The sequence below is a fragment of the Saccopteryx bilineata genome, chromosome 3, assembly GCF_036850765.1.
Source record: "Saccopteryx bilineata isolate mSacBil1 chromosome 3, mSacBil1_pri_phased_curated, whole genome shotgun sequence".
NCBI lineage: Eukaryota > Metazoa > Chordata > Mammalia > Chiroptera > Emballonuridae > Saccopteryx > Saccopteryx bilineata.
Window position 1 is genome coordinate 80,019,420 of NC_089492.1, and position 26,162 is coordinate 80,045,581.

General features: G+C 39.7%; 1 protein-coding gene and 1 long non-coding RNA gene across 8 annotated transcripts in view; one reads left to right on the forward strand and one right to left on the reverse strand.

Moving 5' to 3' along the window:
• Window positions 1-13,000, reverse strand: part of LOC136329825 (uncharacterized) — a 118,282-nt gene extending 105,282 nt beyond the window's left edge. The window contains exon 1 of the long non-coding RNA XR_010730250.1: window positions 12,910-13,000. This is a non-coding gene — a long non-coding RNA (uncharacterized lncRNA). The remainder of the gene's footprint in view (window positions 1-12,909) is intronic.
• Window positions 1-26,162, forward strand: part of WWP1 (WW domain containing E3 ubiquitin protein ligase 1) — a 111,119-nt gene that overhangs the window by 4,836 nt on the left and 80,121 nt on the right. For 6 of the 7 annotated variants that reach the window (XM_066266448.1, XM_066266451.1, XM_066266447.1 and 3 more), the window contains one exon: window positions 12,090-12,185. The gene's annotated coding sequence lies outside the window, so the exon portion shown is untranslated. Of the gene's footprint in view, window positions 1-4,786; window positions 4,921-12,089; window positions 12,186-26,162 lie in introns of those variants that run through there. The other variant, XM_066266450.1, reaches the window with a different exon arrangement.

Consider the following 26,162-nt stretch of genomic DNA (forward strand, 5'->3'; position numbering starts at 1 on the left):
GGAGAGTCTTCAATTTATAAAAAACACAATACCTGTGAAGTGTGATAAAGCTTGGTATGCCTGTAACTGCACTCCTTTTTTCTGGGTTTTGAGCAAATTATGCAAAAACACAAGGAATCAAGTGGGCTTGTTTTGGTTATTTACTGCTGTATAACAAACAACCCTAAAACTAAGTGACATAACACAGCCCTCTTTTTTTCCTTCTCTCGCACAGTTTTGCTGTCCCAGGCGGCTGGGCTGGGTTGGGCTGGGTTGGGCTCAGTTCATGTGAGCGGCTCTACTGGCTTGCTCATGGTTACTCAAATGGCCACTTTTATCTGGTTGGTCTCTGTCTTTCTCTTTCTCCATCTCTATCTTTCTTTCGTACATGTAGTCTTGTTTCAAGGGCCCCCTGCTCCTCAGATGGTCTTTCCAGAAGGATTGCTGGCCTCACATGGTTGTTTAGGGCTCACAGGAGTGCAGGAACAGAAGCAGCCATGTCTCCTTAAGCCATAGGAGTGGAACTAGCATAGCATCATCTCTGCCGTATTCTGTCCCTTACAGCGAGTCACAGGTCAGCCCAGATTTAAGGGAAGGGACCAGACAGGAGCGTGAATCTCAGGATTACACAGACACATATTATTACAATTATTACGTTAATGGGGCTTCTGGAAAATTCTTAAGAGCTGAAACTTAAGCTGCCTAGTACTCTTTGTGCTTGGAATCTGGGCCTTCCTGAGGGAAACAAAAGGAATAAATAAGGTAATGCTCATCTCATCCAGAACCAGGTAGACTTCCAGACTACCAGTTGAGTTTTTCTCACTTTATCTCATCACTTGTCTTTATGTCACTATCATTTTCTTTTGGTCTCAGTTGTAGCTTATTTATTTTTTAAGTTTAGATTATCTAAGTCATGTTATAGCTAACTGGATGAATGAAATAAGTGTTTTGTTATTACATTTATAGCTTCTGCGTGGAATAATGAATCAACACCTCATTTGAAGAATTTAGGTGTCTCTTTGGAGCAGTTTTGAAGCATTTCATGTACACTCAAAAAATGGGCTCCTGTATCCCAGTGCAAATCTCTGCAAATTTCTGAAGCTAGAGCCCTGGCTGTGGGGAGAAGTTTGGTGCTGGACTGGACTGAGAAACATGATCGTATAAATGGGGAGGGCAAGGGCTGAGGAGGGGACAGATAGAATTACGTGGAGGTGTTTCTTGATGGCTCTCCTCCCTGCTTTAAATTACTTGGGTAGTTAAGAAATGAACCAGCAATGACAGAATTGTAGGTGTAATCGCTTTTTGCTTAACTAAGGAAAACAAGGTCTTTTGATAGCTGTTTCGTGGGCCTGTAATTATTATTTTTTTTTAAAAATAAGTTTTATTTATTTATTTATTTTACAGAGACAGAGAGTGAGTCAGAGAGAGGGATAGACAGGGACAGACAGACAGGAACGGAGAGAGATGAGAAGCATCAATCATCAGTTTCTCGTTGCGTGTTGTGACTTCTTAGTTGTTCATTGATTGCTTTCTCACATGTGCCTTGACCATGGGCCTTCAGCAGACCGAGTAACCCCCTGCTGGGGCCAGCGACCTTGGGTCCAAGCTGGTGAACTCTTTGCTCAAGCCAGATGAGCCAGCGCCCAAGCTGGCGACCTCGGGGTCTCGAACCTGGGTCCTTCCGCATCCCAGTCCGACGCTCTATCCACTGCGCCACCACCTGGTCAGGCTGGGCCTGTAATTATGATTAAAGTGGCTGGGTAGGAGCAAACTGCCGAGTCCTGACTTGCGCCCCCTCGTACCATGGTGTCCTGCTCTTTGTTTGTGCTTGGTTAGGGTGGGTGGGAGGGTTCATTAAATAAACTTACTCTGTATAAATAAGGATATACTTTACTTTAAAATAAGTAAACGAATGACTCTACTATTAATGTCTGTCAATACTGCCTAATAGCAGTGTTGGTTCATTTTTGCTTCTTTAAAATATAAAGAATATTTTCTTGCTGGAATTTATAAGGATTAATCACAATAATGTTTGTAAAGCAAAATTGTGATCCCTGTGATGTAAGCACCCCTTAAACCATTTTTATACTTATAATTCCTTATTATTAATAAGTTTAAAATATAAGTAAGTTCACTTTTTTGGGAGCCACACGTAACTTAAGGACAGATGTTTTGGCATGAGCAGAGCTGCATATTAAATCTCACCTCTTACAAAATAAGTTGCTAAAATGAATCTAAGAGACTGACCCAACGTGGCTGAGCCTGTTTGGTTCTGGCTGTACAGTCTGGGAAGGAGATACTGTTAACACCATCGTCACAGTCATGTTTGTTAAATATGTGAATTGTTGAGTACTCTTCAAGATCTATGGTATGGTCCTTAATAGTAGGGCCCAAGAATTTTATGTTTAACAACTGAGATACACGTTAGTTTGAAAAGGTCTGGTAGAAACCGAATCTTTAATTGGGGTTTTGGTGCTCCCTGAAACCACTTTTGAAGCCACAGCTCATGAAGCACATGTGTATAAATGTAAATACATGAGAGCTTAACATCTGAACCTTTCAGATATTTAAAGAGGCTTAAGGTAATTGCCCAGGGCATACCCGAAGAAACTGCAGAGCCTGTACTACTACTACAGGGTAGTTTCAGTATGGAGAGGGGAAGGGGTCCTGCAGGAGGTAGCACTTAAGCTCCCTTGTCCAGACAATTTCCCCATACTCTACAAAAGAAGAGACTCTTCTGAATGAAGACATTTATTTTTTAGAAATGCCTGTGGATACAGTTAAATTAGATATGGTGACTAGTTATCGGATAACCTACTTTCGCTTTGCCAGGAGAAGCTACTCAGAAATAGAGATTCTGAATGAAGTGTGTCTAATTTAGAATTTGATCTTCAGAGTAGAAGGAGGTAGGATGCCATGCTCTATCTGTCTGTTGTGGGGGAAAGCCATTGCTCGGCAGGGGGCATTGAACTTGTGAAGAAACAGTTTAAATTTAAATTAATTAATAGAAAAACCTCAAAATTTGAAACTTTTCTCTCAGTCTTGCTTACACAGTCTGTGTCACTTAAACCCTCTTCAGTCCTTTGACCATAGCTGTCATTGGAATGGCTGATCTTGCAACTGGGCCTGTTACTGGAAGAACTTAACCTAGGTTTATATCAACCATATTTTTATCATCTGAGTACATTTTTTTATAAAAAACCAAAAACAAACATGCCAAACACCTGATTCTGTCTAAATTTGAGTGAAAAGGATTAGTTGGCATTTGTTTGAGGAGCCTGTTGTCTTGTGTGTTTTCACTGACTCTGAGGACGGTAGTTTGGGGAGAAAAAGAGTAAACCCATCTCTTGTCCTCTGAGCTGTGAAATATGGTGTTGCTCTTTAGATATGAATACCCAGAGTGGAAAGTAAACATTGTTCTCAAGAATTTCATTTTCCTAGGGTAAAATTTTTGGTAATTAGAACTTTTTAAAATTTTGTGATTTTTCTTTAAAGTGTTTGCTATTAAAGGGGTTTAGGCCTTAAAGTAAGACAAACTTCGACGAGTTCTGGCATTCATTTATTGGCCAAGTGAGCTTGGTCAGGTTCACTTTAGAAAAAGCCCGAGTTTCAGCACGTGTAAACAGGAGTCATATGTAAAGTGGAAGTAATAATACTACTACTGAATTCCTAGATCTGTGTGTGGCTTAAACCTGGCACTTAGTGTTCAGTAAATACTAGCTCTAGGATAGCTTGTCAGTGATGTCAGAATTGTTTCAGAATTGTTATTTCTTAATTTTAGAAATATACTATGTTACATAAAACCCCAATGCGGTCTCAGTAGCATCCTGTACTTCCTTTGGTTAGTGTTTAAGTATAGATAAGTAGGGACATAAAATAGCTACTTGTCTGGTCAGATTTTGCCATCAAATGAGTTACAAAGGAACTTGAAGTTTTTATAGCTTTTTGGGTTTCGGATTTGTGGATAAAGGATAAAGGATTGTGTTTCTGTATTTCTACTATATTTTAAATGAGAAAAAATGCATTATTCTAGGAGTAAAATTTTAGCTGTTTAAGTGATTATCTCATTTTGGGAAGTTTTGTGTTTTGAATTGTCAGTTTGCCTCCAAGATTGAGGATATTTGATGAAAGGTTATACTTAGCAGCATGCTTTGCAATTCTTAGGAAGAGTATTTGTAAATAGTCAACACTATGTGTCTATTACTTGAGTAGCTTAAAATATCTTGAAATTTTATATTTATAACAGAAACTAGCAGTATTGTATTCATCTCAGGTATCCTCGCTGTACTTCTTTTTTGTTTTACTTTTGATCTGATGCTGCTGCAGATGTGTTTGCAGAGTGGTCATGCCTGTTGCTCTCTGTGTTGTGGCATTGGGGGGTCAGCAGTGGCTGGCCCTGCTGCAGGCACTGAAGATGTGGCTAGGGTGGCAGTGTGCTGGAGCATGGAGGAAATGGCACTGGTCCAGATGCTAGAACAATGCTAGTCCCTCATCATAGGACCCTCTCTTTACAGATTAAAAGCAGAGTGCAGACAATAGAGTTGACACTTGGACCTAGGTCCTCTCTTATCAATCACATTACCCCAACATGCTCTCTCAAACTTGAAATTGGTACTTTGGAATTGAAGAGTTAGTGAATCTCCATGACTACTTAAGTACTGGCAAATTAGAATCTTTAATGTATTTGGAAACACCCAGGAAGTGTTTCGGGGTGAATGTCGTGCTACCCTCGTGACCAGTGCAGTGCAGAGGACAGCGAGCTTCGCCAGCAAGCCTGACACAGACGCTTGTGTCTCTGAAATGGTGTCTCACCTCTCAGCCTTAGCCCTGGGTGTCACAGCTCTCTGCTTTCTGCTGCTTCATGAGAGCAGGTAGCAAATACTGGGTATTTGAAGAATACCAAAACATTAAAACATTTTGGATTCGAAGGAAAAAAGTCTGGTAAGCAAAGTATTATGTTATTGAAATACCAAACTTTGATACAGATGACCAATTATTTATGGAAATATTTGTGTCGTTTTAAAATATGAGATTGTAATAATTATGTGAAGCTTGATCTTTGCGAAGTAAGAGTGTTGTGTAGCCCCGCATGTTTTTCCCAGAACACATGGAAAGGATTGCTAAACAGTGCCTACAGCTTACCTCCGTTTATGTGCTTACATTTTTACACATTATCTTTTGTAAGATTACTTGTTCTTTTTCTCTCAACCTTAAGAAATAGCATTTTCAATGACTAGCTTAAAAGCCCCACAAAATCACCCGACTGTGAATCTTTAAGAGAAAAAAAATAAGAGAATAGTAACATCTGATTGATGTGGCAAACCGCTTATTTTTAAGGCATGGGTTTAGCTCACCATTTCTTGTTTTCCGTTCTGTTGTTGCAGTGCAGATGCAGTGAAAAGAGCACTGGCTCTGAGCCCAGGAATTCTGAGTTCAAAATCCTGACTCACTAGTTTTGTGGCCCTAGGCACTTTCAATTCCTGAAACATAACTTTCGTCATTTGTTAGTATAAACAAGAAAGACTCTGAAGGGTAATTGTTAACATTAAAGATAGTTTTTTTGTAAGGTGATTGACAAATGATAGGAGCCCAATAATATGGTCACTGTTATTCTTATGACAAGGTCAGGCAAAAGTAGGTTTACAGTTGTTTGTACGGAAAATACAGTAATACAAAGTTAAACTCTGTGTTTTGCATACGCACACTGTAAACCTAGTTTTACCAGCCCCTGTCTTTTGAGAGTCAGAGACCTGGGTCAGATTGCAGGTTTAAAACCCGCTATGTTTCTGCATCACTTAGACACCCATGTAAAGTGCAGGTGGTCTCAGACATGCTCTGTTGTCTATTCTTTTGCTAGGGGTATTTACATAGCTCTTCCTATAAAATTGATTCTATAAGTTTGGAATTTAAGTTTTAAGATGCTCAGTGTTGTTTGAATCTTATTTCATAATTAATATGCAGCACAGGAGTGGCAAACCTGTGTTTACTGGTAATCATTAAGGTGTGGGGAAATTTTACCAAATGCAGAAATATTTGAAAAGTTTTGATATTTTGCCATTGTAAACATAAGGTTGCATATTATAAGAAATTGAGGAAATTATAGCAAATTAGAAAGGAATTATCTGATTCTCATTGCTGATATGATCTTGGCATTCTTCTCCTTTGTTGAGGTAAATTAATTTTGTATCCTTTTGAAACAAATAGGAATCATCTCCCTAAATTAACAGTAATTATGACGTTTCTATTGTGCATGACAAGTTTCTATTATGACCTGAATAGGAAGGGGGACAGAGCAGGGAGAGAAGGAAAGATCAATGTGATAAAAAGACAATGGTGCCAAAGCCCTGTGTTTTTGTTTTGTTTTTAGGGACCATCACTGTTTAACTTTAAAATTATAATAGTTACTGCTAAATTTGATGAAAGTATTTTCCTCCTCACTAATGGTTTCTAGTAAAGTACAAACATTTTTGACAACCCTTACTTAGAATGAAGGCAATCTGTTCTGGGTTTTTTGAAAGTTAGTATGATGTATTTAATTATATTATTGTTAAAGGTGCATTTTTTTTTTATTGCGCAACATCACCATCTTGTGGCCTTCTAGAATATTGTTGCCAAACCTGTGTTCTACAGTTGTAAAGCCTAAATTGTTCTGATGTTGGCCAGGGGATCAATCAGGTTTGTAATGGGCAGTTCTTATTTTAAATGCAGGGTGCAGGGTAAGGACTAGGAAATAAAATTGTTTGTATACTAGGATTGCAGCTTTATAAAAATGTGTACTGGAAGAAAATGGTATAAAAATGCAAACAGTTGTGAGTTAGGTCGGTGTGATTATGGATAATTGCTGCTGTTTCATGTTTTCATGAAATATGCAGTGATTTTAGTCAAGTGACACTCAGCTAGAAAGTGTAATGTGTCTGCCCTAGTTCTTAATAAGATACCCAGGCTAGAAAATTCAGAGGCCTTATCTCACCAGCCACTTAACCAGGCTGCTTTTGTCTAGGACAGTTGTCTAAGTTGGTAGCTCTTGGAGGAGTATTTTCTGCATGAATTTTTGTACTTTGTTTTTTCATTTTGAACAAAATTATCAATTTGAGAGGTGTGGTAGTTCATTTAACAAAGCACCTGAAACTGAATAAGGCTCTTTGGTTTTAAGCCTGCTTGTTTGGAGACTCAGTTGGCCCTGAGGTCCTTTTTTAGCAGATAACTCAGAAACTCCTGGGCACCAGGCTGTGAGGGAGGCACGTGGGGATTGTGGCGAGGATTTGTCCTGCACTTTCAGAATTCATGGTTAGTACACAGTGAGGAAGATAAAGTTATTTTGATGAATGCAAAAGTTTGAAATCAAGGATTCTGGATTAAGATAGAAATAATTTATTGAGTCTTCACTATGTACAAGGCACCATGTAAAGTGCTTTTTCTCAGTTCAGGAATTTGTTTGATTTTTGCTTTGATTTTGTGGGAGCAATACCTATGCACACAAGTAAGTATTTGTAGCAGTCCTGAAATGTCTCTGGAGCAATAGGCTTCCTTGTACCATTCAAGTGGTTCAGCTGTCTGTGTTCACGAGGCTTCTGTGGCTTGGTCTTAATAGCTCACCACCATTTCTAGTGTTTCCATGGGAAAACTTTTACTGTGTTCTTAGCAGCCGTTGTACCCCCAGACTTGTAGAAAAGTCTCATTGATAAAATTTTGGGAATAGTATATGAATTTTGAGTATTTTTGAATATTAGGGCTAGAGAATATTCAAATATAGTGAGCTGATTTCTTATTTATATACTTTAGGCCATTTGAATATTTAATAAGTCAATGAGCATTTTAGGTAACATCTTTTACTTTTTTATTGGACTTTTTTAATTGAGCATTTATTTTGAGTTGTAGAGATGAAATCACTGGCTAGTCAGATGGGACTTGAGCTCAGTATTAGCAGGTTAGAGGTGGGTGAGGTGGTTCATAGTCCCACCTGTACGCGGTTTTATCATATTTTAATTTTATTAAAGTTTTAGTTCTATGCTATGTAGGTACATTTTAAAAAATGGAACTACCCTAATTTCACAGGATTTATTGTCTTATTAATTGTGAATCTTCATTTAATACGTATTTACTGAATAGTTAGTAAAGACTGAAAATTGGGATAGGGGATGGAATTATAAAGATGGGTTGTACACCCAGAGATAGACTCAGATGCACCAGAGCCCCAATAAAGCGAATCTGCGCCCTAGCATTGGCTCCTCTGCTGTACTCACAGCCATCCCTCAGAGCAGGTCAGCCTGAAGGTCAGTCCATTTCACTGAGGTACCAACAGTAATCAAGGCTCAGCTACAACAGGGGGGTACACACAACCCACACAAGGGACACCTGGAGCACCCAGCTCAGGTAACCAGGGAGACTGCACCACTGGGTCCCACAAGATACCTATGTAAGGCCACTCTGCCAAGACTGGGAGATGTAACAGATCTTCCTAATACATAGAAACAAACAGGAAGGCAGCCAAAATGAGGAGACAAACATGTCCCAAATGAAAGAACACCAAAATAAAAAAACGAGAACTAAAAATTGAGACAAGCAATCTATTAGTCAAAAACACTTGTTATGAGGATGCTCAATGATCTCAGTAACAACTTCAACAAAGAGAGAGGAAACATAAAACAATCAGACAGAGATGAAGGATATAATAACTGAAATGAAGAATATACTAAAGGGAATAAAGAGTATATTAGGTGAAGTAGAGGATCGAACCAGTGATTTAGAGGACAAGATAACAGTTAGTGCCCAAGCAGAGCATTGAAAAGAAAAAAGAATCAGCCTTACCAGGTGGTGGTGCAGTGGATAGAGTGTCGACCTGGGACACTAAGGACCGACCCAGGTTTGAAACCCTGAGGTTGCTGGCTTGAACACAGGCTCATCCAGCTTGAGCAAGGGTGCATCAGCTTTAGCACGGGGTTGCTGTCTTGAGTGTGAGATCATAGACATGACACCATGGTCTCTGGCTTGAGCCCAAAGGTTGCTGGCTTGAGCAAGGAGTCACGGGTTCAGCTGGAGCCTCCTTGGTCAAGGCACATATGAGAAAGCAATTGATGAATGACTAAAGTGTCGCAACTCTGAGTTGATGCTTCTCATCTCTCTTCCTTCCTGTCTGTCCCTGTCTGTCTCTCGATTAAAAAAAAAATCTAACAAACTGAGGATAGTTTAAGCGGCCTCTGGGACAATATCAAGTGTACCAACATATCATAGGAATACTAGAAGAGAGAGAGAGCAAGGGATTGAGAACCTGGTTGAAAAAATATGATTGAAAACATACCTAACCTGGCAAAGAAAGAAGACATACAAGTCCAGAAAGTGCAGAAAGTCCCAAACAAGGTGAACCTAAAGAGGCCCACACAAAAACACATCATAATTATGATAAACAAATGAGACTACATCAAAATAAAAAGTTTTTGGACAACAAAGGAAATTATCAACAAAATGAAAAGACAATCCCTGTATGGTAGAATGTATGGTATTTACTGATACGTCTGCTAAGGGATTAGTATCCAAAATTTATAAAGAACTTATAAAACTCAGTACCAAAAAACAAACAATTTAATTAAAAAATGGGCATAGGACTTGACCAGACACGTTCTAAAGGGAATACACAAATGGCCAATAGACGTATGAAAAGATAATCAATGTCATTGACATCAGAGAAATGCAAATTAAACCACAATAAGATAGCACCTCACACCTGTCATATGTCTGTCAAATCAACAAGTGCTAGCAAAGGTGTGGAAAAGGAAGCTTTATGCACTTTTGGTGAGAATGCAGATTGGTATAGCCATTATGGAAAACAGTATGGAGTTAGGTCAAAAAATTAAAAATGGAAATGCCTTTTGAGCTAGAACCCCACTTCTGAGAATATGTACTAAGAATCTCAAAACACTAATTCAAAAGACTATATGTACCCCTACATTTATTGCATTGCTATTTACAATAGCAAGATCTGGAAGCAGCCCAAGTGCCCATTAGTAGATGAGTGGATAAAAAAGCTATGGTACATTTATACAATGGAGTACTATGCAGCCATAAAAAAGAAGGAAATCTTACCTTTGCAACAGCATGAATGGACTTGGAGAGCATTATGCTATAATCCCCAAAGGTTAGAGACAAAAAAAAAAAGAATCTTAGAAGTAATTACCATAAGGGAGCTCTCATAGACTGTCAACTGATTTCTCAACAGAAACTTTGCAGGCCAGAAAGGATTGGCACAAGATATTCAAAGGGATGAAAAGCAATGGCCTACAACCAATACTACTATGTCCAGCAAGACTATCCTATAGAATCAAAGGCGAGATAAAAAACTTCCCAGACAAGAAAAACCTATAGGAGCTCTTCACTTCACTATCAAACCAGTATTACAAGAAAAGTTAAAGGGTCTTCTTTAACAAGAAGAAAAATACAATCAACATGAATAATAAAATAACAAATATATATACCTACCAGCATTTAGAATAGTAAATAGATTGAAAGTTCCAGTCAAAAGATATATGGTAGTTGAATGGATAAGAAAATAAGAAAGACCCTTACATATGCTGTCTACAAGAGACCCACTTTTTATCAAAAGACATATACAGACTGAAAGTAAAGGGATGAAAAAAGATATTTCATGCAAATGGAAATTTAGAAAAATAGAAGGTGTAGCAATACTTATATCAGACAAAATAGACTTTATAACAAAGGCTATAACAAGGGACCAAAAAGGATCCAGATATTCCACGTCTGGGTAACTTATCTGAAGAAACCCAAAACATTATAATTCAAAAAGATAAATATATCCCTGTGTTTGTTTGTTTTTTACAGTAGCCAAGATAGAGAATCGAAGAGGTGATATACACACACACACACACACAATAATGGAATATGACTCAGCCATAAAAAAAGAATGAAAACTTGCAATTTGCAACGACAGGGATGTACCTAGGGTGTTATGCTAAGTGAAATGGGTCAGACAGAGAAAGACAACAGCCATCTGATTTCACTGATATGTGGAATCTAAAAAACAAAATAAATGAAAAAACAAAGCAGAAACAAATTTGTAGGTAGATACCATTTGGATGGTTGCCAGATGAGAGAGGGTTTGGGAGACTTGGTGTAAAAGGTGAAGGGATTAAGAAGTACAAATTGGTAGTTACGGAAGAGTCACAGGGTTGTAAAGTATAGCATAGGGAATAAAGTCAATAAACTAATAACTGTGTGTGGTGCCAGATGGGTACTAGACTTACCAGGTGATCACTTTGTAAGTTATATAAATATGTAATCACTATGTTGTACACCTAAAACTGGTATAATATTTTATGTTAACTAATTGAAAAATAAAAATTATTAAAGATGCATCATAATACAGAAATTTACAGTTTAATAGGGAGATAGAGAAATAAGGTTTCGGTGCTATGAATCAGCAGCTAACAAATGCAGAACTGGAAAGGTGACGCACTGAGTCTTGAAGGGTGATTAGGAATTAGGTGGAGGAACAGTGGGGAAGTAAGTTGCAGGAAATTAGTGGGTAGGGGTTGTAAGGGTGTGATAAGCCACGATAATGTAAGGAGACATAAGGTTAAATTCAGCAAGGCTTTTAATTATTCTGTGACAAGCACTAGTGAGAGATCTTGCACAAATCCTCGGGGGTTTTTTCACACTACTATCAGTGCTCTGGTTCAGATAAATTCATTTGAAATCCAACCCCACTGCTGCCAAAGTTATTTTTCTAAAATGCTGCTGTTATTGAACTTCGTCAGTTGTCTATCTGTTACCTTCAGGATAAACTGTAAATTACCATAGTTGGTATACTTTGAGTGCTACATAAACTATTTTGTGGGATCCTATACAATTTGGATTATCCGGGTGCCATCAGCCTTGTCACTTCACCCTGTCCTGCCATCCCATTGTCTGCTATTCCAGAGTTCTCTGATTGCTCCATACTCAGTAATTCCCGATGTAGTTCATTCAAAGGTTTTCTCTGTGAAACTTCTCATTCCTGAAGGTTGGATTAGCTGCTTCCTTTGGGGTGTCCCCATGTGTCACTTTATGTTCATCTGTTTCAGTAACTGTCACACTGAAAGCTCTTTATTTGTTTACAGGTTTATCTCCTCACTAGACTATGAGTTCCTTGAAAGAAGGAATCGTTTCTTACTCATCTTTATATCCCCAGAGCCCAGTACAGTTCCTCGTACAGAGTAAGTGATTAACAATTCTTTTAAACTAAGACTATGTTTAACCATTAAGCTCTATACATATTGATAATTAATTATGCCTATGTACACCTGGTAATAACATTGTCATAAAAAATAGGGCTGTAGACTTTTAATACTTCTGAGGCTCAGTTTCCTCATGGGTAAGATGAAATAGTACTTCCCTACTTACACAGAGTTATTGTAATGCTCAGATTAAAGAATTATATAATAGCACATTACATTAAGTGCCACACAACTTTATATTAAATAAAGTGTGGGAACTGTTTGTTGAAATTAATCATTTTATTTGCTGTGTATCTTCCCTTTTAAGGCAAGATGGTACCATTTTTGAACCATCTGTGTTATGTTTTGCAGTTTAAACAGCAGTTGCATGCATTCTTGAGTGGGAGGATTGGTTGACAGAACAAAGGGAGAAGTAGCTTGCGGGGGGGGGGGGGGCAGACCTGGAACAGAGTGAAGTCTTCTACCTCACTGGTGCACTGTTCCCCAGCCTGCACAGTGCTCTAAACTTCACAGTGCTTCTCAGATAATCAGTCCTGTGCCTGTCTCCTTTATTCCCAGTTACCTTTCTGTCTAATTCACTAATCAAGTCCCTCAGTTTTCTTTTAATCTACATCTTCACCTATCCTTTGATCCTCATGCACTGCTCAGAGGAAGGTGTGTTGCTTCCTTGGCAGGTTAAGTACACATGAAAGCTATGTCTTACCTGCTGCCCTGCCATGCTGCAGACAGACCCCTTCCCATCACACCTGATGAGTCACCGATCTGCACTTCCCAGGATCTTCTTTGCCTTCTCTGCATTCTTTAAATTATTTAAAGTTCTGTAATTTTAACATTGCTGTTTATATGTAACAAATGGAAGTTAATAAAAACAAACATTTGGAAACTAACCATGTGACTTAACAACTAGGTCAATACCAACACAGTTAAAGAGTTACCGTGAGTGCCCCTGTACCCCATGTTCCTGTCTTTCCCCAACCCTGATGCAACTGCTATTTTAATTTTTTTTTTTTGTATTTTTCTGAAGCTGGAAACGGGGAGAGACAGTCAGACAGACTCCCGCATGCGCCCGACCGGAATCCACCCAGCACGCCCACCAGGGGCGATGCTCTGCCGCGACCAGAGCCACTCTAGCGCCTGGGGCAGAGGCCAAGGAGCCATCCCCAGCGCCTGGGCCATCTTTGCGCCAATGGAGCCCTGGCTGCGGGAGGGGAAGAGAGAGACAGAGAGGAAGGAGGGGGGGGTGGAGAAGCAAATGGGCACTTCTCCTATGTGCCCTGGCTGGGAATCGAACCTGGGCCCCCCGCACGCCAGGCCGATGCTCTACTGCTGAGCCAACCGGCCAGGGCCTAAATTTTTTTTTTTTAATCTTTTTAATGAGTATTTACCACAAGTATGTTTCTTTGTTTTCCGTTTAATAAATTTTGTATATAGACTTTTTAAAACTTGTACAAGTGTTATTTTATTATAGAAGAAAATCTAATTTACAAATGTTTATACAATTCAAAGAAAATATTCAAGCAACATAAAAGAATGTGGAGAAAAATCATAGTATTCACGTTCAAATTTATAACGAGGAAACAGTCCTGGAGAGAGATTCTTGGACTGTGCGGACATTACTTTACTACATGCAGAATGACTCTCTTATCTACAGCATGCAGAGGGAGCAGTAGCATCACCACACGACCTAGAGTGCAGAAACGTGCTTAGATTCCTGGTGTACTTCCTAAAAGCAACAGCTTTTCATTTGATTGCTCTTTAACTTCAGCAGGCTTCATTCAGTGTTGTCTATTATATGGCTTTTGAGACTCAGGATCCACAGTGCCCCTGTTTCTGGATTTGTTTTTCAATCATGGAATTATGGCAGTTTAAAAGGAAATGCAGAACACATGATGAGCTCATGACAACCACCAATAGAATTCATGTTTTCCTTGTCTATATGAGCAGGAAGTATTTCTTCTTTTTTTTTTTTTTTAAGAGTTTTTTAAATTAATTTATTTTTAATTTGTATTAATTTTAATTTATTGTGTTTACATGGATTCAAGTGTCCCACTGAATATAACACCCTCACCCCCAAGCCCCATGTCCCTATTTATATATACCTCCTTTGCTCCCCTCCCCCTAACTCCCTCCCACCTTCCCTCTGGGATTTACTGTCCTGTTATCTGTATCTCTGTGTTATGTGTATATATATATAATTTCACTAATCCTGTTACCTTTTCTGATCCCATTCCCTTTATCCCCCTTCCCTCTGACAGCTGTCTCTCTGGTCCCTGTGACCCCTCCTCTGCCTCTATTCTGTTCCTCAGTTTACTTTGTTCATTAGATCCCACATATAAGTGAGATCATAAGATATTTGTCTTTCTCTGTTTGGCTTATTTCACTTAGCATAATAATCTCCAGGTCCATCCATGCTGTCGCAAAAGGTAAGGTTTCCTCTATTTCACAGCTGCATAGTATTTCATTGTGTACACGCACCATAACTTTTTAATCCACTCATCCACTGACAGACACTTGGGCTGTTTCCAGGTCTTGGCCATTATAAACAATGCTGCAATAAACATGGAGGTGCATATTTTCTTTTGAATCGGTGTTTGGTATTCTTAGGATATATTCCTAAAAGTGGGATAGTTGGATCAAAAGGCAGTTTTTAATTTTTTGAAGAAACTCCATACTCTTTCCCACAGTCGCTGCACAACTCTGAATTCTCACCAGCAGTGCAGTAGGGTTCCCTTTTCTCCACAGCCTTGCCAGCACTTATTATGTGTTGTTTTGTTAATGAGCGCCATTCTGATGGGTGTGAGTTGGTATATCATTGTGGTTTTAATTTCTATTTCTCTGATGATTAGTGCCTTTGAACATTTTTTCATATGTCTGTTGGCCATCTGTATGTCCTCTTTGGAGAAGTGTCTATTCAATTCTTTTGCCCATTTTTTAATTGGATCATTTCCCTTCCTGGTGTTGAGTTTTAGAAGTTCTTTATAAATTTTGGTTATTAACCCCTTATCAGATGTATTGGCAAATATGTTCTCCCATTGTGTGGGTTGTCATTTTATTTTGTTCGTGGTGTCTTTTGCTGGCAAAAGCTTTTCAGTTTGATATAGTTCCATTTGTTTATCCTGTCCTTTTATTTCACTTACCCATGGAGATAAATCTGCAAAAATAATGCTACGAAACATATTGGAAACTTTACTGCCTATGTTTTCTTCCAAGATGTTTATGGTTTCACGACTTACATTTAAGTCTTTTATCCACTTGAGTTTATTTTTGTGAATGGTGTAAGTTGTTTGACTAGTTTCACTTTTTTGCATGTACCTGTCCAATTTTCCCAACACCATTTATTAAAGAGACTATCTTTACTCCACTGTATGCTCTTACCTCCTTTTGTCAAATATCAATTGACCATAAAGGCATGAGTTTATTTCTGGGTTCTGGGTTCTATTCCATTGTCTATATGCCTGTTCTTATGCCAGTACCAAGCTGTTTTGAATACAATGACCTTGTAGTATAACTTGATATCAGAAAGTGTAATACCTCCCCCTTTATTCTTCCTTTTAAAGATTGCTGAGGCTATTCATGTTCTTTTTGGTTCCATATTAATTTTTGGAATATTTGTTCTATATCTTCGAAGCATGCCATTGGTGTTTTAACAGGAATTGCATTGAATTTATTGATTGCTTTGGGTAATAAAGACATTTTAATGATGTTTATTGTTCCTATCCATGCACACGGTATATGTTTCCACTTGTTTGTATCTTTCTTGATTTCTTTTTTCAATGTTTTATAATTTTCTGAGTACAAGTCTTTTATCTCCATGGTTAAATTTACTCCTAGGTACTTTATTTTTTTTTGTTGCAATAGTGAAGGGGATTGTTTCCTTAATTTCTTTTTCAGACAGTTTATTGTTGGTATATAAAAATGCTATCGATTTCTGAATATTAATTTTATATCCTGCCACCTTGCCAAAATCATTTATCAGGTCTAGTAGTTTTTTGACTGAGAATTTAGGGTTTTCTATGTACAATATCATGTCATCAGCAAATAACAATAGTTTTACTTCTTCTTTTCCAATTTGAATGCCTGTTATTTCATCATCTTGTCTGATTGCTATGGTTAGGACTTCCAGAACTGTACTGAATAAGAGTAATGAAAGTGGGCACCCCTGCCCTGTTCCTAATCTTAAAAGGAGATTTCTTTTCATTTTTGCCCATTGAGTATGATGTTGGCTGTGGGTTTGTCATAGATGGCCTTTATCATGTTGAGGTATGTTCCCTGTACTCCCACTTTGCTGAGAGTTTTGATCAAAAATGAGTGCTGGATTTATCAAATGCTTTTTCTGCATCTGTTGATATTATCATGTGATTTTTCTCCTTACTTTTGTTTATGTGATGAATCACATGATTGGCAAATATTGTACCAGCCTTGCCTCCCCAATATAAATCTCACTTGATCATGATGTATGACTTTTTTCATGTATTGCTGGATCCGGTTTGCTAATAGTTTGTTGAAAATTTCAGCGTCTAAATTCATCAGGGATATTGGCCTATAGTTTTCTTTCTTTGTAATGTCTTTGCCTGGTTTAGGAATGAGGATAATGCTTGCTTCATAAAAGGAGCTTGGAAGTCTTCCCTCCTCTTGAATTTTTTGAAATAGCTTGAGAAGGATAGGTGTTAGTGCTTTGAATATTTGGTTAAATTGGCCTGTGAAACCATCTGGTCCAGGACTTTTGTTTGCTGGAATTTTTTTTGATAACTGTTTCAATTTCATTTGTTGTAATCAGTCTGTTTAGATTTTCTGATTCTTCCAGATTGAGATTTGAATGATTGTATATATCTAGAAATTTATCCATTTCGCCTCGGTTGTCCAATATTTTGGCATACAGATCTTCGTAGTATTCTCTTAGAATCCTTTGTAGTATTTCTGCGGTGTCAGTTGTTACTTGTCCTCTTTCATTTCTAATTTTATTTATTTGATTCCTCTCTCTTTTTTTCTTGATGAGTCTGGTAAAAGATTCGTCAATCTTGTTTACCTTTTCAAAGAATCAGCTCTTGGTTTCATTGATCTTTTGTATTGCTTTTTAGCCTCTATGTCATCTATTTCTCCTCTGATCTTTATTATTTCCTTCCTATACTTCCTCTATGCTTTATTTGTTGTTCTTTTTCTAGTTCTTTTAGATGCAGGGTTAAGTTGTTTATTTGAGCTTTTTCTTGCTTCTTAAGGTAAGCCTGTAATGCTCTGAACTTCCCTCTCAGGACTGCTTTTGCTATATCCAATAAATTTTGAGTAGTTGAATGTTCATTTTCATTTACTTCAAGGAAATTTTTGATTTCTTCCTTGATCTCATTGTTAACCCATTCATTATTTAATAACATCCTATTTAGCCTCTGTTTCAATGTTTTTCAATTTTTCTATTGTAGTTGATTTCTAGTTTCATGCCGTTGTGATCAGAGAAGATGCTTGATATGCTTTTAATCGTCTTAAATTTATTGAGACTTGTTTTGTGTTCTAATATGTGGTCTATCCTAGAGAATGTACCATGAATGAGCACTTGAAAAGAATGTATATTCTGCTACTTTGGGGTGAAAGGTTCTGAAGATATCAATTAAATCCAGTTGATCTAGTGCGGTGGTCAGCAAACCGCAGCTCGCGAGCCGCATGCGGCTCTTTGGCCCCTTGATTGTGGTTCTTCCACAAAATACCATGTGTGGGCACTACCTTGATAAGGAATGTACCTACCTATATAGTTTAAGTTTAAAAAATTTGGCTCTCAAAAGAAATTTCAATTGTTGTACTGTTGATATTTGGCTCTGTTGACAAATGAGTTTGCCAACCACTGTACTATTTTATAAAGGAATTAGCTCTACCTGGACACGCATTGCTGTGGCTCAGTCTGGTTAAATGGAAAAGAAAGAAAAGAGAAAGTGCACGTTTCTAATGTTTAATTTCACAATGCTTGCGGGTATACAATATTTTTTGTTGTTTCATTGTGCAGATATAGATATTGTCTGGTTTGCTGAGTCTAGAACACACAACATATAATTTGTCCATGTGAGAAGCAATCCGTGTGTAGATCTAAAGCGCACAGTTATAAAGATTGACCCTGATGTTTGTTGATGGTGATTGCAAATGCCAATCGAATTGGGAATTGCAGTCTCTTAAATTGAAATGGCATATCCGTTGGAATCATAGGAATGCAAGGAATGAGGACATCTTCACCTTTGAAAGGTCCTGTCAAGATTGTTGCTTCTACAATGTTGCCCATTAATTTTTTACAGCGCACAGACCAAAACACTCTTATGTTTTACAATGAAATCCATCAGCGATTTTAGCTTCTGTCTGAAAACACGTGCTGTGATGTCATGCCTATCCACTGGTGATTGGCCAGGAAGTAAGAGCTGTTGTATATCGTCCCAAGCTGGATTGCATGTGAATGTAATGAATAGGTCTTGATGCTCGTAGTGACGAACATATGCAACTGCATCTTGAGCATACTCATGCATATGACATGAACTGCCTGTATATGAAGATGGCAAAATCATTAGTCTTCCTTGTATTACCGTCATTTACAGCTGCATCTCGCAAATGAACGTATTCTTCAGAGCGAAGCTTGGTCTGATTCAAACGGGTGAATATCAAATGTTCTGTTTTGATTTTTGCATACATATCTACGATGTATTGGTGAAACAGTTGACGGCATTTCAAAATGTGATTGTCTTCATTCTTTCAAATCATTAATCGGTATGAATAATAGTTCATTGTGCTGCATTTCGTATTTGTTTCTTCACCACTGACTGGATTTATCATCTTAATGTTGAAGTGATATACATCAGCACCATCCCAAGAAATGATTGGATATTGCAGGGCATAGCATCGATGAGTTTCTGCAAGTTTTGTCAATTGATTGTTTCTCCAATGAAGAACAATATTTCTAGGTTGGAATTGATCTCCGACTATAACAATTGCCACTTTGTCTATAGTTGGAGCATTGAATCTTCGCACATGTTCTCCAGCAGCCGTTTTGTCAGCATGAATAACAATCTTGTGTGTGTCAGATGGCATCATGTCAATTGCTGGTTTGAACAAATGCACTAGATTGTTTTTTTCGTGAAGAAGCTCTTGCAGTTGGGAAACGATGGACCTTTATATGCCGGTAGAAATTCCACAGCGTGCATTCAATTCATCATTGCCATCACTGATGAGATACTTTCGTAGGAATTTATGTTGACTATCTGGGAACAAAAGCAGGGAGCTGGCTTTATAATAAATTTGTTCTTTCACTTTGAAAGTTGGCATGAATTGAGCTGTTATGATTTCTGTCCCGAACGACGTCATTTGGAAGCATGAGTTCTATTTCCTGATGTTCGATAGAAAATGCTTTGATTCGGCGGTATATCGGCAAGCAAGGTTTTTAATGGCTCTGGTGGTTCTCCAAGTTGAGGCAGTTTAAGTTTTCCGGTGGCGCAACACATTCCTTTTGTTTCTCTGTTAAATATCAGAGCCTTGCAATAAGGACACACTTCAGTCATAGTGCCAATGAGAACATGCCAGCTCAAACTATCAATATAATCATCAGCTAGGTTGTACTGGAATGCAATCGGTACAACCTATCGGATTGTAATCGTGTGATTGCTGAGCACAGAGTCGTGTTTGACGCTGATCTGCTGTTTCTCGTTGACGTCTTTCAGCCACTCTTAGCCTGTCGCATTCATTCTGTTGAGAACAAAGCAGATCTGAAGCTACAGAACGTGGTAACCCATGCTCGAAACCATGCATCCTCAAGTCTGGCTGCACGTCAATGGATTGTAAATTGGAAACATTGAAATGGAATCGTAAAATATTTAGTTTAGCATGTGTTGCTTTTACGTCTAACAGATGGCATTGTTTTTCAAGAAAAAGCATGTTTTTACCTGTCACAGGTGTGACATCTATATCTGTATAATAGTAGGTATATAAAAAAAAGCACGTATTCGAACGCAACGTTGTTCGTTCAAAGCAATCAGTGAAGAACTTTTGGAGATTTAAAATTTTGAACAAACAAACATTCAACATTTTTATTTATGTAGATGGGAATTGGGGTGAGGTGCAAAACTTAGCTGTGAGGGAGTACTTGTAGTGAATGCTAATGATTTTCTGACCATGTCACAAACTGTTCTTTTTAGGGGAAAAACACATAGCTAGGTTGTAAAATATTACATATTATTTGGTAGTGTATGTGATTATCAGATTTAAAACAAACAAACAAAAACAGTTCTGGGTCCTGGCTGGGTTGCTCAGTGGTAGAGCATCAGCCTGGTGTGTGGAAGTCCTGGGTTTGATTCCCAGCCAGGGCACACAGGAGCAGTGCTCATCTGCTTCTCCGCCCTTTCTCTTCTCCTTTATCTCTCTCTTCCCCTCCCACAGCCAAGAGTCCATTGGAGCAAAGTCAGCCTGGGCACTGAGGTGACTCCATGGCCTCTGTCTCAGGTGCTAGAATGGTTCCGATTGCAGATCTAGCGTGTCATTTAAGACCGCTGTTTTTTTTGTTAATTTTCTATCTGGAGAGTCTATCCATTGATGTTAGTGGGGTATTAAAATCTCCTACTATTATAGTATTGCTGTCGATCTTGCCCTTTATGTCCATCAAAATCCACTCTATATATTTAGGTGCTCCTATATTAGGTGCATAAATATTTACAGTGTTTATATCCTCCTGTTAGATTGTTCTGTTTATCATTATATAGTGGCCTTCTTTATCCTTTACTATAGCCTTCGTTTTAAAGGCTATATTGTCAGATATAAGTATTGCTACCCCAGCTTTTTTTTCATTTCCATTTGCATGGAATACTTTTCCATCCCTTCACTTTCAGTCAGTGTGTATCTTCTTTCTGAGGTGGATCTCTTGTAGACAGCATATGTACTGGTCCTGTTTTCTTATCCATTCAGCTACCCTATGTTTTTTTGGGTGGAGCATTTAATCCATTTACATTTAAGGTTATTATTGATATGTACTTATTTATTGCCATTTTATTCTTTAAATCTACATTCCTCTTTTTCTCAATTTCTTTTTTTTTTTTTCCTTTGCTCTTTTTATAGCAGGCCCCTTAACATTTCTTGCAGTACTGGTTTGGTTGTAATGAATTCCTTGAATTTTTCTTTGGGAAACTTTTTATTTCTTCTTCAATTTTAAATGATAGCCTTGTTGGATAAAGTTATCTTGGTTGTAGCTTCTTGTTTTTCATCACTTTGAATATTTCTTGCCAATCTCATCTGGCCTCAAGTGTTTCTGTTGAGAAGTTAGGTATCATCCTTATAAGGGCTCCTCTCTAATTAACTAACTGCCTTTCTCTTGCAGCTTTTAGCATTCTTTCTTTGTCTCTTAACTTTGGCACTTTAATTATGCTGTGTCTTGGTGTAAGCCTCCTTGGGTTCCTCTTTAGTGGGACTCTCTGTGCTTCTTGAACTTGTGTGAATTCTTTCTTCATCAATTTAGGGAAATTTTCAGCTATGATTTTTTCAAACAGGTTCTCTATCCCTTGTTTGTTTTCTTCTTCAAGAACCGCTATGATGCAGATGTTGTTTCTCTTCATGTTGTCACAGAGGTCTCTTAGAGTTTCCGAGTTTCCTCAGTCTTTTTGAGTCTCTTTTCTTTCTGCTGCTCTGCTTCCATGACTTCATTTATCTTGTCCTTTAAATCGCTGATTCGATCCTCTGCTCCACACAGCCAGCTGTTGATTCCTTCTAGTGCAGTTTTCATTTCAGATATTGTATTTGTCATTTCTGGCTGGTTCTTTTTTATGATTTCAATGTCCTTTTTGATGCTATCTTTTTATTTAAGTGCTCATTATGTCCATTTATTGTTGCTCTAAGATCCTTGAGCATCCTAAAAATCATTATTTTAAACTCTGCATCTGGTATTTTGGTTACTTCCATTCCATTTAGTTCTTTTTCTGGGGATATCTCTTGTTGATTCATTTGGGTCGTATTTCTCTTTCTGCCCATTTTGTCTGTGTATTAGGTAGCACTGTCTGACTTTGAAATTTTTGTGTCATCTTTATAAAGAAGATAGGCTTGGTGGTACTGACCTCCAGACTGCCTGTTTTCCTTGTTCTAGGAATGCTTCTTGAGGATACTGTTTTCCCTCTTGTTGTATGTGAGTATTGAATGTAATTGGTCCTTTTGTGGGTATGGTTACCCCTTCAGGCTGGCTGGCTCTAAGAGTCAACCTTGATCATGTGTATTACACACTGTGCAATGTCTGTCTTGTTGGGTGTATTTATTCTCCACAGTGTCTGGTGCTGCTAGACACTTCCTTTGGGTGTGCTGCTTGTGAAGCTAGCTGAATTTAGGGTTGGTGCTCTCTGCCACCCATTACCAGTTTTGTTGGCTCTAGATCTTCCTGGGTTGCCATCAGCTGTTTTTGTAACTCACTGTGGGATATCTGTCTGCAGCTACTGCATTTTCGCTGTTTGTATCTGCGTATTCTGTGCCTGGGTAGTGTGGGAAGGGCCAACCTTTGTATAAGGATCAGCTTCCTCCTGCTTAGAGATGACAGCAACTCTGTAAAAGCCCCAAGCTCCGTAAGATTTGCTTCTACTTTTCAGCTGCTCCTCCTCTTTTGTAGCTGCCTGATCTTCCCACAGTCTTCTGTAGTAAGACTATAGTGTGGGCCCAGACTGACCTCACCCAACCAACCCTCTGCAGGTTGCAAGCTTGTTGGGTTAGGGCAGCTGAGGTAGGGAATACAACGTTAGTGGGACCCCCTACTTCAGGGGTCTCTTGGTCAGGAGCTCAGTATGGGAAATGTGGCCCCTACTCCAGAGCTTAATCTCTGAGCCACTGCTGGATACTCAAATTTTATTTCTCCCCAACAAGGTGAGCAGCAGGTTCAAATCAACATGGGCCAACAGTCCCCTCTGCAGAATTTTTTAGCTGGTGAAACCCTGGTCTCAGGGATGAAGACTGAGAGAGAGAGAATTCTCTGCTGAGGCTGACTGTGCCCCCCCTCCCAGAAAGTGGCTAAGCCCCTTGACCAGATTCTACAATAGGCTCACAGGGACTCATACTTTAAATGTCCATGTCCCAAGCCTCTCTCCCTTCCCCCAGTGAAATCTAGCCCAGCAGGGCAAGATATCCAGCACCTGGGCTGGTCAAATGTGAAGCTTCTCCCTATCCAATGCACAGGAGTTGCTGTGCCAGTGCTGATCACAGGGAGCGAAATCTGCCTCAGCTGGGCCAGGTGTGAGGAGCCCTTCCTTAGGATTCCACTCTAGCAAGAGTTGTTAGGTCCCGAACTGATGCTTTCCGCAGCTGGCCACTGGATATGCCAGCCCTGGGCCTCCCTGGCAGAAAACTGGCACAGACCTGTGGGAGACACGGCCAGTGACTGGCCCTCAGCAACCTTCTTGAGGCTACAAGCAATCCAGAGTTTGTGGCTGCCTCTGCTGGGCCCAGGTGCATGTAGAAATACCAGCTGCACTCATAAGCTGGCTTTTACCCACTCTGGGCATGGGGGAGGGTCTGCTTAAAAGGCTAAGGTTCCCTGAGTCCCACCTCTTGCAGTCTCTGTCTGCTGGCTGCTTGTTAGGCTCAGCCACTGGAAGAACTTCTGGTAAAGTCTAGAGTCTGAGGGAATTCAGAGATTAGGAAGGGTGGTGGGTGTGATTCGCCCCCCCCCTGACCCCATGTGTCAGTCTGTCATAGACCTCAGTAGGGTGTGACCCCAGGAGTCCAGTGAGTGTGGCCTCTGAGACCCAGAGGTGTGGTCAGCCCACACTCTGGACAGTTTCCATTGAGTCTCCCAAGTAGGTGGAATTATCAGTCTTAGACTCAGGAATGTGCAGCTGGTGGGGGGTAGCAGTGGACTCTGGCCTCAACACCAGAAAACTGAGTCACAGATGCGCTCCCTGCCTCCTGGCTTCTCAGCATGACCCAGTCCCTCTAACTGGGGCAGGAGAGACTCTTGAGGGTGGAGCAGTTGTTTCTCCCCAGGCTGGTGCTACTCAGAGGGGATTGCTCCACCCAAGAAAGATGGTGACTGCAGTACTGGAGAATGACTCAGCACAGGAGTTCTGGTGGCTGTCCTCCACAATGTCTCTCCCTGGGCCTCCAACTTGACACTCTTCTCACACAACTCTAGTCCTCTCAACTCTCCCCCACTGGAGCCCCAGGTTAGTAGCTGTGAATGAGATTTTTTGGGCAGGCCCTTTAAGATGGAGCCTGCATCTCTGAGAGCTCATTTGCAGACAGAAACCCTGGGGGTTTTTTACCTTCAAATAATGTGTAGGCGCTTCCTCTAGGCCAGCGGTTCTAGGCTCTGGGGTTCTAGGCTGGGGCACCGGGTCTGCGGCTGAGTTCCCACACCTTACAGGGCAACCTTCTCCATAGTGAGTCCCTTTGGACCCTCAGCTGCTGCTTGCTCCTGGGAGCAGGGCAGTCCCCTCCTCGTCTCCCCTCTTCCTACCTGTCTTGGTGTGGTTTCTTCTGTGATCCTTGGTTATAGACTCCTCTTCATTTAGTCCAAAGTTGGTTTTTCAAGATAATTGTTTTTAAATTAAGTTGTAATCCAATTTGGTCCTGGGGGGTGGCTGTTGGAACATCTGCCTACTCTGTTGCCATCTTTGAATCCCTAATCAGGAAGCATTTCATGATGGCTTCAGTGTGGAGCAGGATTCAGGAACCTATGGCTCATGAGCCAGATGTGGCTCTTTTGATGGCTGCATCTGGCTTGCAGATAAATCTTTAATAAAAAAAATAATAACGTTAAAAATATAAAACATTCTCATGTATTACAATCCATTCATTTCCTACCGCTCATGTTCATGGTTGTGGGTAGCTGGAGCCAATCACAGCTGTCCTCTGGGACAACAATGAGTTTTTATTGGATAATGCGTAACATCCATTTTATTGGATAATGTGTAACGTACACAGGTCGTTGTATGGCTCTCACAAAATTACATTTTAAAACGTGGCGTTCAGACCCTGGCCAGTTGGCTCAGTGGTAGAGCATCGGCCTGGCATGCGGGAGTCCCGGGTTCGATCCCCAGCCAGAGCACACAGGAGAAGCGCTCATCTGCTCCTCCACCCCTCCCCCTCTCTGTCTCTCCCTTCCCCTCCCTCAGCCAAGGGTCCATTGGAGCAAAGTTGGCCCGGGCGCTGAGGATGGCTCTGTGGCCTCTGCCTCAGGCGCTAGAATGGCTCTGGTTGCAACAGAGCGACGCCCCAGATGGGCAGAGCATCGCCCCCTGGTGGGCGTGCCGGGTGGATCCCGGTCGGGCACATGCGGGAGTCTGTTTGACTGCCTCCCCCGTTTCCAACTTCAGAAAAATACAAAAAAAAACAAAACAAAACATGTGGCATTCATGGCTCTCTCTCAGCCAAAATGGTTCCCGACCCCTGGTGTGGAGTGTTAGATTTTTGAGGTGGAACCAAGTGAGATTTTGTGTTAATCCTTAGAACCCGTTTGTCTTTCTTTTTCATTCATTGCTGTGTTCCTGATGAGATCTGTTCATCTTGATGCCTAAGCTCTAGTCTAGGGGTTAAGAACCTTTTTGGCTGAGAGAGCCATGAACCACATATTTTAAAATGTAATTCCGTGAGAGCCATACAACTATCCGTGTACGTTACGTATTATCCAATAAAAATTTAGTGTTGTCCTGGAGGACAGCTGTGATTGGCTCCAGCCACCCGCAACCATGAACATGTGCGGTAGGAAATGAATGGATTGTAATACATGAAAATGTTTTATATTTTTAACGTTATTTTTTTTTATTAAAGATTTGTCTGCGAGCCAGATGCAGCCATCAAAAGAGCCACATCTGGCTCATGAGTCATAGATTCCCAACCCCTTCTCTAGTCATTCATCCCCACTGCTGAATATTGTTCTATTGCATGAGTTAGCCTTATTCATTTAACATTTCCACCAGTCGACATTTCAGTACTATTTGTGTTTGCGTTATGAAGAATGTTATGATTGGCATGAGT